General features: G+C 40.7%; 1 long non-coding RNA gene across 5 annotated transcripts in view; it reads left to right on the top strand.

Annotated features, from left to right (window-relative positions):
* Window positions 1-12,326, top strand: part of LOC142661959 (uncharacterized) — a 69,804-nt gene extending 57,478 nt beyond the window's left edge. For 4 of the 5 annotated variants that reach the window (XR_012850850.1, XR_012850852.1, XR_012850851.1 and 1 more), the window contains 2 exons: window positions 4,749-4,892; window positions 8,618-12,326. This is a non-coding gene — a long non-coding RNA (uncharacterized LOC142661959). Of the gene's footprint in view, window positions 1-3,895; window positions 3,992-4,748; window positions 4,893-8,617 lie in introns of all 5 variants that reach the window. The other variant, XR_012850849.1, reaches the window with a different exon arrangement.
* Window positions 12,327-14,024: the final 1,698 nt, after the last annotated feature.

Raw genomic sequence — 14,024 nt, 5'->3', positions numbered from 1 at the left:
CTACTGGATTTACATCTCAGTAACCCGTTGGCACAGATCGTCTGTTGTGTCAAACTCTTATCTTACCCATCAAGTAAACCAGACCATAAGGGGTTTGTCCAGTCATAAGTAATTGATGGTCTATCCTCAGGATAGACCATCAATATCTGATCGGAGGGGGTACAACTCCTGGCACCCCCGCCGATCAGCTGATTTGAAGGGTCTATGGCACTCGTACAAGCGCTGCTTTCCCTTCATTACTGTCACAGTTTGTACTGTGAATCACCAACACACTTGTAGCAGCGATTCACAGTGTTACAGCTTTCTTCCATTCACTTGAATAGGATACAGTTGTAGTACTTTGAACTGCAGCTACAAGTGTGTTGGCGACTCACAGTACGAGTAGGAAAGGAATGAAGGGGAAGCATCGCTCGTTCGAGTACCGCAGTCCCTTCAAAACAGCTGATCGGTGGGGGAGCCGGGAGTGGGACCCGCACTGATCAAGCATTGATGGCCTATCCTTAGCATAGGCCATCAATTTCTTATGACTAGACAAACCCTTTAAAGGGGTTGTCCACGACCAGTCAACTGATGACCTATCCCCAGGATAGGTCATCAGTATATGATCGGTGCAGGTCCAACACCCAGACTCCGCACCGATCCGTCACTCCGGATGTTTTAAACGGCATGCAGTAGTTGGAGTCGGAAGCAGATGGCTCCGACCACTAAATAGCGGCCATTCTGCAGAGCTGCATCTCTGCTTCTATTCAAGTGAATAGGAGCAGAGGTGTGGTTCTGTAGAATGGGCGCTATGCAGTTGTTGGAGCCATCTACTTCCGACTCCAACTACTGCATACCGTTCAAAGCATCCGGCAGCCGGAATGGTGGATCGGTGAGAGGTCCGGGTGTCGGACCCGCACCTATCGCATACTGATGACCTAGGATAGGACCTGAAGATAAATCATCAGTAGTCCGGTCATGGACATCCCCTTTAAAGAGGCTCTGTCACCACATTATAACATTATAAGTGCCCTATCTCCTACATAATGTGATCGGCGCTGTAATGTAGATAACAACAGTGTGTTTTATTTTGAAAAATTATCAATTTTGAGCAAGTTATGCACAATTTTAGATTTATGCTAAATCACCTCCAGCCAGGACATGATGTCTATTCATCACTCCCGACACTTCGGTAAAGTTAATGTGGGAGTATGTGACAGCACAGTGTGATCTCGCGAGACCACGCTGTGTTGCGAGTACTGCTAAAAATTAATGGAGAGAAGTGTATGACGCTGATTGGTCACTGATTGGTCAGCGTCATACACTCCTCTGTACAATGCCCAGTTGGTAAAAAAAAGTAAAAACGCGCTCAGTTGTCTATTAAGAAACTAATTAGCATAAATCTAAAATTGTGCATAACTTGCTCAAAATTGATAGTTTTTCAAAATAAAAAAACACAGTTGTTATCTACATTACAGCGCCGATCAGATTATATAGGAGATAGGGCACTTATAATGTGGTGACAGAGCCTCTTTAAGTGATGTATGGCTTTACAATGTTTGTCTGCTCTTAAAAAACAAAGCAAGACATCGTTGTGCTTCTCATAACTTTTAGTACCTTCTGAAGCCTTCCGCTTGTCCCTCCATGGATGTCCCCCTGTGTCATCCCCACAGTACTGTAAATTTCTAATAGATATATGAATACACATAACTTACATATAACGACACCCTGTTCAGTATATTCATATGTAACGTTTCCCAACAGCATATTCCCCTCTCTCAGTGTTGCCTATAGGCACAAGCCTACTGTGCCTATAGGTAAATTCACCCCTGCATACAACCACATTCCCAGACTTTCTTGGCCTTGTTTATGAATATTTGCAGTATTAACGCTGATGAAAGGGTATGCTATTGTCACCACTGTATCTAATGCAATGGAGGATAACACTGAAATTTATGGCTGTCCCACATATGACTTTGATGATACTTGTAAGGTGAAAAGACTATTAGCAAATGTATTACATACACGCATTGGCCAATGTTGCCCAATAGATTCAATGTAAAAAGGCTTAAACGTTCCACAATACAATGGGATTGTGGTCATAGATAAATATCCAACAATGTAATTTTACATTTATGTAAAGAACCATAAACTTATTATGTGCTTTTCATACATAATTTAACAAGGACATTTCTGGCCCTAGTCCATTAAAATGTTCCTCTCATATCTATGCCAGTTTTACATATTAAATACATATAATACTCAATAAAGTCCTGATATTAGCTCATATAAATATTGATTTTCTGATTGAATTAGGAACCACTCCTATTCGATAGAGTATGTAAATATACAAAGTGCAGAAATAGAACGCTGATAACATTAAGCAGAATATATTTAAAATAGCAAACAGTCATGGAGTTTCCCCATAAACAGATCAATACTATTTTTATAGACATTTTGCAAGTCATTTACATACCCACTAATGTTTGCTGGCTGTGAACTGTGTTTTTCAGATGTAACCAGGAGCATACGTACCGAAGAGCAACGTCCTGCGGGGGCTATAGAGCCACAAACCCCATTGGTGTCATCCTCATTTTCTATGCACGGTGTTAACCTATGTAAAGCTCTTCCTCTTTGCAACTGAAAGAGTAAGGTCTAGTTCACACAGAGTATTTTAGCGCTGTTTTTGATGCGGAAACAGCTCCAAAAAACGCCCGGAAATCGTCTCCCATTCGAAGGGAGTCGGAGGGAAAAAAAAAGCGACATGCCCATTCTTCAGACGTTTCCATCTCTGACCTCCCATTGACATCAATGGGAGGCAGAGAAAGCGGTTTCCACAGCGTATTTTGCCCGCGGCGCTCAATGACCACAGCTAAAAAATACAGCGAAAAACAGTGAATAACACAGCAAATGTTCTGCTGGCAAGTCAAAATCTGCCTCAAAATTTGTGAAGAAATTTTGAGGCAGATTTTTATGCCTGCAAAAAAATTCTGTGTGAACAGGGCCTAAAGATCTGGGGGTCAAACAATGAATATGAAGCAGAGATTACACTGAGCCGTCCTTTACTGTGATGGAGTAATATAATGCACCAGTCTCACTCTCATGTTTGATATCGGGTCTTCTCTGTTTTGCATTTACCCACTGATGTAACTAAACTTTCCATGTACACTACTATTCTTTACTTCCAGCATAGTCATAGTAGTTTATGTACTTCTAAACTTGTCTGAAGAGTTGAGCTTTTAGGTAGCATTTGATGGGGGGTGATGAGCAGCAGAGCGTTGGTTGGCCTGCGGTAAGGAAGAGATACAGGAGAAGTCTTGGTAGCAAGAGTCTTAAGAGGTGACTACAGTAGAGAAGGTTGTTAGAAGAGTACAGGTTACATTGAAATTGAAGTATAGAGACTATAAAAGAGATATATGGAGGAGCCAGACTAGAAAGGACTATGTATGGCAGTGTAAGGATTTTAAATTGTATTCTATGGATCATTGGGTCAAGGGTCTAGAAGTGGCATTAGTGTAGACAGACCAGTGAATGAATTATGCAACATAATTGTTTATTGGTTGGAGGGGTAAAGGCCACATTGGGGCTTTTGGGGAATATTTTTTTCAAAACATTGGATGAACATTCAGTAGTTTTTAAAAATAATAATTCCAGCTGAATTAGGGGCATCATTGCAAGTCAGCAATGTCAATTGTAAAATGTAAATATCGCTACGAGTATGTAACTTCCTCCTTGCTTCCTCTTCCTCCTCCTAGTAGAGGTAAATGATGTAAAAAGTTGCTGACGCTGTATGGAGGCCCTGTTACTGACCTTGGGGGCTCCTCGGATAGATCTATATGGTGGCACTGCGGCTAGTACTGGAGGGAGGGTGCTGGAAAAACGAGAAACCAACATGTCTCTGTGTTAAATTCTGCAGAGAATAGTCGTGACTGGAATAAGTCGCCACTGTGGTCTGGCCCAGATGGAGAAGAAAGGGGAAAGTGAACGACTCTGATCAGAGGAAACATCCCCTGTGAGTCACTAGACATAAATGTGCTGTAATCACTTATATGATCTGCAGAGCACCTGTGTATAACTGGCATCTACCTCTATATGGTCACTACATGGTGGTAATATTGCTCTTTGAATAGTGTTTTTTATTCAGTAAAATTATGGTGGTATTATTCAGTAACAGCATGGGGGTATTATTCATTCACTATCTGGTTATGGTGTGATGGCAGTAGCGTAGCTGGGGGGGTGGCCCCGGGCCCACTGAGATGGTGGGGCCCACCATGACCGCTCCACACAGGATGGCCTGCTTCCTGTCTGAGGGGGCAGCGGTGCAACTAAAACCAGCGGGCTAAATGTAGGGCACGATCTATAGGTGGGCTATGTGTGGGGCACTCTATACAGAGGGTGCTATATCTGGGGCACTGTCTACAGGGGGCTATATGTAGAGCGCTATCTACAGGGGGGCTATATGTAGAGCGCTATCTACAGGGTGGCTATATGTAGAGCGCTATCTACAGGGGGCTATATGTGGGCACTATCTACAGGAAGCTGTATGTGGGTACTATCTAAAGGGAGCAGTGTGTGTGTGTGTGTGTGTGTGTGTGTGTGTGTGTGTGTGTATGGTGCTATTACAATCAGGGACACTGTGTATGGTGCTATTATAATCAGGGACACAGTGTATGGTTTTATTATAATCAGAGGTGCAGTGTATGGCGATATTATATTTAGGTGCGTAAGAGGTGGCACCATGAGAATTTTATCTTTGTTTATATGTGCAGAAATGTTTGAAAGTGAAAAGCTGAAGAGAACTGAGTCGTAAACTGGAGAAATGGGTTGTGGCCGGGAGAAGTCATCATTTAGGTCTGGACCGGATGGGGAAGAAAAGAGAAAAAGAACAACTAGAATCTGAAAAGAAGTCACCGGTGAGTCACTTAATGTAAATGTTTATTCTGCCTCTAATCAGTACTGTAATCATTATATGATCTGCAGCGAGATGATGGGTGGTATGATTTTTTATTTTTTTTACAGCAACTCCCAGCATATCCTTACCATTGTTCGGGTCATGCTAAGAGCAGTAGTTTTACGCTGTACAAACCTATACGGCAGGGGTAGCCTGGCTGATATATACAGGGATGATGGGGTTTATATACAGGAATGATGGTTGTTATATACAGGGATTATGGTTGTTGTTATATACAGGGATTATGGTTGTTATATACAGGGATGATGGTTGTTATATACAGGGATGATTGGTAGTCCAGCCATCATCCTTGCATTAACCCCCATCATCCCTGTGTATACCAGCCACCATCCCTGTATATACCAGCCATCATCCCTGTTTAAAACCCCCATTTTACCTGTATATACTAGCCAGGCTGGTATATACAGAGATGATAGGGTTTATATACAGGGATGATGGCTGGTATATACAGGGATGATGGGGGTTATATACAGGGATGATGGCAGGTATATACAGGGGTGATGGAGGTTATATACAGGGATGATGGCAGGAATATTCAGGGATGATGGGGGTTATATACAGAGATGATGGCTGGTATATAATTAGAATGTGCCTCTTCAGTTGTAAACATGCATTAGGGGGGCCCATTGGGTTGGGGCCCACTCAGATATGTTTTGCCCCCCCCCCCTTTGCTAAACCCCTAGCTATGCCTCTGTGTGGTGGTATTATTTAGTAATGTACAACATGTAGAAATTAAAAATGGCTGGCACTGCCTTAGCTTGCAATGTCACAGACTCTGTGCTTCAGCTCGCTGGGACCTGTAGTTCGACAGCCTTTGTCTGGCGGTGCTCAGTGCATGTTGAAGTTAGTTTCAGCAAATGACAACATGTAGAAAAGAAGACAGCACGGCACTCACCATTTGCAAAAGGTTTCTCTTTATTCCAAGATTGAGGCAGGCAACACGGGATTCAAAAGACAACAGAGCCAGTGGCTCTTGGAATAAAGAGAAACCTTTTGCAAATGGTGAGTGCCGTGCTGTCTTCTTTTCTACATGGTATTATTTAGTAACAGTATGGGGTATTATTCAGTCACTGTGTGGTTATGGTGTGGCGGTATTAGTCAGTAACAATATGGTGGTATTATTCAGTCACTATGTGGTTATGGTGTGGCGGTATTATTCAGCATCAGTATGGTAGTATTATTCGGTCACTATGTGGTTATGGTGTGGAGGTATTATTCAGCATCAGTATGGTAGTATTATTCGGTCACTATGTGGTTATGGTGAGGTGGTATTATTCAGTAAATTTATGGGGGTATTATTCAGTCACTATGTGATTTTGGTGTGGTGGTATTATTCAGTAACAGTATGGGGGTATTATTCAGTCACGATGTGGTTATGGTGTGGCGGTATTATTCAGTAACAGTATGTGGGTATTATTCAGTCACTATGTGGTTATGGTGTGGAGGTATTATTCAGTAACAGTATGGTGGTATTATTCAGTCACTATGTGGTTATGGTGTGGCAGTATTATTCAGTAACAGTATGGGGGTATTATTCAGTCACTATGTGGTTATGGTGTGGCAGTATTATTCAGTAACAGTATGGTGGTATTATTCAGTCACTATCTGGTTATAGTGTGGAGGTATTATTCAGTAACAGTATGGGGGTATTATTTAGTCACTATGTGGTTATGGTGTAGCGGTATTATTCAGCATCAGTATGGTGGTATTATTCAGTCACTATGTGGTTATGGTGTGGTGGTATTATCAGTAACAGTATGGGGGTATTATTCAGTCACTATGTGGTTATGGTGTGGAGGTATTATTCAGTAACAATATGGGGGTATTATTCAGTCACTATGTGATTTTGGTGTGGTGGTATTATTCAGTAACAGTATGGGGGTATTATTCAGTCACTATGTGATTTTGGTGTGGTGGTATTATTCAGTAACAGTATGGTGGTATTATTCAGTCACTATGTGGTTATGGTGTGGCAGTATTATTCAGTAACAGTATGGGGGTATTATTCAGTCACTATGTGGTTATGGTGTGGTGGTATTATTCAGTAACAGTATGGGGGTATTATTCAGTCACTATGTGGTTATGGTGTGGTGGTATTATTCAGTAACAGTATGGGGGTATTATTCAGTCACTATGTGGTTATGGTGTGGTGGTATTATTCAGTAACAGTATGGCGGTATTATTCAGTCACTATGTGGTTATGGTGTGGTGGTATTATTCAGTAACAGTATGGGGGTATTATTCAGTCACTATGTGGTTTTGGTGTGGCAGTATTATTCAGTAACAGTATGGGGGTATTATTCAGTCACTATGTGGTTATGGTGTGGTGGTATTATTCAGTAACAGTCTGGTGGTATTATTCAGTCACTATGTGGTTATGGTGTGGCAGTATTATTCAGCATCAGTATGGTGGTATTATTCAGTCACTATGTGGTTATGGTGTGGTGGTATTATCAGTAACAGTATGGGGGTATTATTCAGTCACTATGTGGTTATGGTGTGGAGGTATTATTCAGTAACAATATGGGGGTATTATTCAGTCACTATGTGATTTTGGTGTGGTGGTATTATTCAGTAACAGTATGGGGGTATTATTCAGTCACTATGTGATTTTGGTGTGGTGGTATTATTCAGTAACAGTATGGTGGTATTATTCAGTCACTATGTGGTTATGGTGTGGCAGTATTATTCAGTAACAGTATGGGGGTATTATTCAGTCACTATGTGGTTATGGTGTGGTGGTATTATTCAGTAACAGTATGGGGGTATTATTCAGTCACTATGTGGTTATGGTGTGGTGGTATTATTCAGTAACAGTATGGGGGTATTATTCAGTCACTATGTGGTTATGGTGTGGTGGTATTATTCAGTAACAGTATGGCGGTATTATTCAGTCACTATGTGGTTATGGTGTGGTGGTATTATTCAGTAACAGTATGGGGGTATTATTCAGTCACTATGTGGTTTTGGTGTGGCAGTATTATTCAGTAACAGTATGGGGGTATTATTCAGTCACTATGTGGTTATGGTGTGGTGGTATTATTCAGTAACAGTCTGGTGGTATTATTCAGTCACTATGTGGTTATGGTGTGGCAGTATTATTCAGTAACAGTATGGGGGTATTATTCAGTCACTATGTGGTTATGGTGTGGGGGTATTATTCAGTCACATTATGGGGTATTATTCAGTCACTATGTGGTTATGGTGTGGAGGTATTATTCAGTCACAGTATGGGGGTATTATTCAGTCACTATGTGGTTATGGTGTGGAGGTATTATTCAGTCACAGTATGGGGTATTATTCAGTAACAATATTTGCATTATTTATGTTTGTTACTTGTATTTTAAACTAGTAATAAAATGTGCATTATAGATTTGCATAGTTTTATATGCGTGCGGGCGTGGTTAGGTTATGGGGAGACAGGACACATTCTTTGCACAGGGGCCCTCTGCAGTCTGTGTCCGCCTCTTATGGGGACTCTATATTTACTGTAGGAACACTATGGCTGGAACTATGGTATAGGTACTATGGATGGTTACATTACATGAGAATGTTTTTTTTGTATGTGTACTGCTTCTCCTGATTGTGAAGTCCTTTCAAATATCTTGTTGCTATATAAATAAAGATTGTTTTATTTTTTCAACTCTTTCTTTTTATTTTATACAGGTTATGAACACTATCAACATGTCAACAATCAGAATTATATGTCAGATTAATCCAAAGTATAACATGAAGGCAACAGGAAAGAAAAGACAGCCTCTCAAATTAGTTGGATATTCATGTCATTTTTAAGGACAAACTTTTAAGCAATGTAAAATATAGAGAATAATGAACAGATAAATGCAGGGTTGGACTAGAATAAATGCCCACCGCCCTGCTATACAGAACAAGTGCATGTTCCCTTTAATTGCATCAGAAACTCTGCTGGACCTCGTGGGCGCTATTGTTGCTGGGGCCCATTATCATGTCAGGGCTTGGGCCTACCAGAGGATGCCCCACAGAGGCATGGATATAGGGGCTGCAGAGGTAGCAGTCGCATCCAGGCCCTGGTGCCTGAGGGCGCTTAAAGTGGTTGTACGGTTTTAGCAAATGTTATTTTCTTGTATAATTAAAAGTTATGCAATTATCCAATATACTTCCGGTATTAACTTCTCATGATTTTCAATATCTCTGCTTGTTGTTACACAATAGGAACATTCATTGTTTACTTCCAGCAGATGGACACACAGGTGCCGGTATCGTTAGAAGACACAGCTCTGATACACATGCTGTAACTGTAACGATCCCAGCACCTGTGTGTCCATCACATGACCATGGACAGAATTTTATCTGCTGGAATAAACAATGAATGTTCCTACAGAGATCTTCAAAACTGTGATACAGAAAGTATATGAAAGTATTGTGTACCTTTTAATTATATAAAAAATAACATTAAGTTGCTGAAAGTGGATGAAGCCTTTAAAGGCCCCTTCACCACATAAGAAGACACAGGAATTATAAATGGCACCTGGTAGGAGGGGGCCTGTTATAGATTTTGCTTTGGGGCCCAGAGGTCCTAAGGCGAGCCAGTCCAACCTTAAAAAATACATAATTATATATTATGAAGAAAAACAGTGTATATTATATATTTAACAACTTATTTTAGTATAATGCCTCATGCAAGTTATATAATAGCCTAAAACTAATAGGCATTTGATATGACACCTGTTTGCATTCTTGATATACATGTCTGCTGTGCATACCTTAGGAGTTTAGGATTTAGTAGATAATCTTCCTGATCAGCTAATTGAGAACAATAAGATGGCTCAAGTCATAGTAAAATAATGTCACGCTCCAAGCAATTCCAAACCAATAAGTAATTAGCAATTTTAATAATTGATGTATTAATTTTATGAATTGCAGCGGATTACCTTAAACAGAGACGTTCTAAACAAAACACATTTATTTGATATATTGCATCCCTGTCAAGATGAGAGAAAATCATTGCAAACCATTTTGTGCATTACGGAATTATATTATGTGTAACTAATTAATTCCATTGCCTTGTGGTGTCTTTACTGCTTGGATTGCAAAAACAGATTTATTTTGTTTCTAATGTGTTCAACTTTATTTTGAATATTGTTGCAATGATCTGATTCCTATGATACCAAGAGGAAGAACCAATCCGTACGGCACAACTGCGCTTCGGGTCAAGGTCAGGGGCCCTGGTGCAAGAATTCAACTTGGGCCCTCCTACCCCTCCCCAACACCACCAGCCTATGACCAGCTACCTTGCCCTATAGACCCCATGAATGCCCCCACAGTATAATGCCCCCCATAGCTGTCCCCACAGTAGAATGCCACCACACAGTATAATATCCCCATAGCTGGAGGTGATGATGGAGATAGTCGCAGTCAAAATAGCTAGAGTCAGTAATGGTGGTCAGACGGATAAGGAATTCTGTACTATGAAATAGCCAGAACCCTAGCCAGGCAATCCAGGGTCAGGTTTAGGAGGTTGGGCAGAACTGATATGCAGCCCTGTGGGATAATAAGAAGCAAGGTCAGACAGACCAGGGTCAATTCAGGTCACAGGCTGCAGAACACTTAAACAAAACCGAAAATAAAAAAATGGCATATTACCACTATAACTGGCAATGAAGCCAGGCAGAACAACCTCTAAATGGAGCACCCATGTCTTAGAATTCGCTAGATGTCCACATGCACCGTGCATGTGCCACCCAGCATCCATACCAGCCATGAGAATATAGTTCAGCAACAAGCTAGAAACTGAATTAGTCCAGTTGTAAATGAGAAGCATACATAGCAGTGGAGGCCATAATAAAGTAAAATTGATTCCCCCTCATAGTGCTGGTTCAGACCACCACCCTTTCTTTCATGGGACAGGACCCAGTGCTTGCAAGCTCACTGCTCTTTCCATTAAAGGGGTTGTGTTTTCTCATGAACGCAACCCCTTTTTTAAAAAGAAGCCTGCAGGTCCAGATTCTCTCACCCCCAGTTATCAACTGTTAGTGCTGGGGGAAGCAGCAGCCAGCCACTAAATCCACAATGAAAGGAATGGCCGTCCATGTAGCTCTCCGTTTTGGCACATAGGGGAGTTCCAAGTAGGGACCCCCTCTATGAAGTCCATATGCTCCAAAACGGGCATATGGACAGGGGTTGTCCTCATGGAACAACCCCTTTAAGCCTCATTTAAACATGCATATTGTACACATTTAAAAATCCATTTTCCGAATGAACCCCGCAATTCTACTAAACAGGACATACAGGACCCTAGATCGCTATAGTGCTGTAATTTTAGTTTAGTAGAACTGAGGGGGGTCAAGGTGTTACACTTGGAATATGTATTATTGAACACGGGTACAAAAAACCTGTATGAATGAGACCTTACCATGAGGAACAATGTAATACTTGGGTTAGTTTCCTTAGAGGGCCTGTGGAGAGGGAGACCCCTGTGTAGATTTATACCAGTTAAGGAGAATGGTAATGGGGCTGCGTACAGATAGGTCCAGAATTATTTTGACAGTGACACAAGTTTTGGCATTTTAGCTGTTTACCAAAACATATTGAATATACAGTTATATAATCAATATGGGCTTAAAGTCCAGACTCTCAGCTTTAATTTGAGGGTATTCACATGCTAATTTGAGCAAGGGTTTAGGAATTACAGCTCTTTAATACGTAGCTGCCTCTTTTTCAAGAGACCAGGTAATTGGGCAATTATCTTAAAAACTATTTAATAGGCTGCATGGGTTATTCCCTCATTAATCCATTATCAATTAAGCAGGTAAAAGGTCTGGAGTTGATTCCAGGTGTGGCATTTGCATTTGGAAGCTGTTGCTGTGAACCCACAACATGAGGTCAAGGGAGCTCTTAATGCAAGTGAAACAGACCATCGTTAGGCTGAAAAAAATGAAGAAATCCATCAGAGGGAGAGCACAAATGTTAGGAGTGGCCAAATCAACAGTTTGGTACATTCTTGAAAAAAAAGCGCACTGGTGATCTCGTGAACTCCAAAAGGCCTGGACGTCCATGGAAGACAACAGTGGTGGATGATCGTAGAATCCTTTCCATAGTGGGGGAAAAACCCCTTCACAACATCTACCCAAGTGAATAACACTCTCCTGGAAGTAGGTGTGTCAGTATAAAGAGAAGACATCATGAGAGCAAATACAAAGAAAGGGTTCACCGCAAGGGATTCTCTACAAAGTATTTTTTTTTAAAAACATTTTATTTATGGTAATGTTAATTTGTCCAATTACTTTTGAGCCCCTGAAATGAGGCGGCGGTGTAGAAAAATGGTTGCAATTCCTAAACGTTTCACAGGAGATTTTTGTTCAACCTCTTGAATTAAACCTGAAAGTCTACACGTCAATTGTATCTCAGTTGTTTCATTTCAAATCAAATGTGGTGGCAGCAGAGCCCAAATCATGAAGATTGTGTCCCTGTCCAAATAATTCTGGACCTAACTCTAGCTTTGTAGTACGTATTCCCTGGGATATAGGTGACCTTGCTTAAAATGACTTTGTTTTAGATTGTACTGATAAATGGGGTTCTCTCACAAGTCACGCATGTGCAGCTTATCTAGTTGTAAGCTGTGCTGGTGTCGTACGTGCATGGACAGCTATGAGGGACTGGCAAACACACCAAGCAAAATGTTAAGGAATAAAATAATACACTGATGTGGACATAATCTGCTCTTACATGGATGTAGAGCACTTGCAGCAGGATCGCTGCATATACCTGCCAGGATCCATTGTTCATAACTTTTAAACTTTCTGCTATGTGACCTTGGCTGCTTATTTGCTCCACTTTTAGGTCTGTGTTTTGGAACCACCATTTTCTCCAACTATTGCTGACCTCAACTTTATCCTCGCTTCAAGATTAGATTTTAATTTTGTGCTGGGTCTACGGGTCAGTTACATAACTTGTCCTCACTTCAACCTCATTTTTTGTTTTTCTGAACTCCGATATTGTTTCAGTCAAGATAATTCTTGTTCTTATAACTTGAATCATTGCCAGTAAAGAGTGATGACTGATGACTGGCCAGTATAATTCCCCATGACCAATTTATTATGGTGCTTTTCAATGCATTCTCCACCATATCCATCAGTGGAAGCCTACTACTTTATCTTCACGCAGACTGCTATGTTGTTGCATAAAAACGATGCATTGAGAATGGAATGACACTGGGGACACAAGCTTTTTTATTCAATGGGGGAGATTTATTAAGACTTGCTTTTCATACGCCAGTCTTAATCTGAAGTGTGTTGGTGGAAAATTGCTATATTCTTTTCCAAAATACTGGCGCAAATCAATTAATAAATTTCCCCAATGTTTCCCTGTGACAGATCCAAGTTAAGGTTCCAAATATATAGTTCCACCCATTTGACTGATGTTCAGGATTCAGGGTCCCTGGATAAGGACACTCATTTCAAGCTCAATAACACAAGGCTACTTTTCCTAATAAAGAAGCTTTATTTCATTATAAACCAACATAATTGCCCCCTCCACAACAGAAAGAGATATATAAAAGATGAATTAGAAAATTAATTCCATTAGGAATTAAAATTCCTTTTTGAACTTTCCACTAATCTTTATATTCCCACTGTTCATCTCAGATCACTTCATCCTGAGAAACTTAACCAAGGTTGCCAAACCTGTGAGATGTTGTGTTCTTGCACACAAGCAAGTTATACGGAGCCATAATACAGCACCAAAACACTCCTATGTGACCCTATTGTATGTATGGTATATAGAGGCATTTTTCATTGGATTCAACATAATTCCAGCAGAGAAAAATCTTGTCTTGCTGGAATGTATACCTAGTATATTCTAGGGGAGAATAATTATATAATACGAGGAAGTACGTTGCACCATATAGCAGCACATAAAGTGCCTATGGCTCAGGGACGCTGTGTATATGAGGCCATTTCTCTCAACGGCATCAATTCAGTATTCACACATACGTAGTAATGTACGGCCTCCACAAACTATAGAAAAGATCTTTAGGTGGTTTCTACTAAGGAACACCTCTCTTCTCTGTCCATTTTTTGTTTCTTTTTTCACCCCT

Source organism: Rhinoderma darwinii, chromosome 10, assembly GCF_050947455.1.
Source record: "Rhinoderma darwinii isolate aRhiDar2 chromosome 10, aRhiDar2.hap1, whole genome shotgun sequence".
Lineage (NCBI taxonomy): Eukaryota > Metazoa > Chordata > Amphibia > Anura > Rhinodermatidae > Rhinoderma > Rhinoderma darwinii.
The sequence above is the reverse complement of the archived record's forward strand: the minus strand, read 5'-3'. Positions and strand labels throughout refer to the sequence as shown.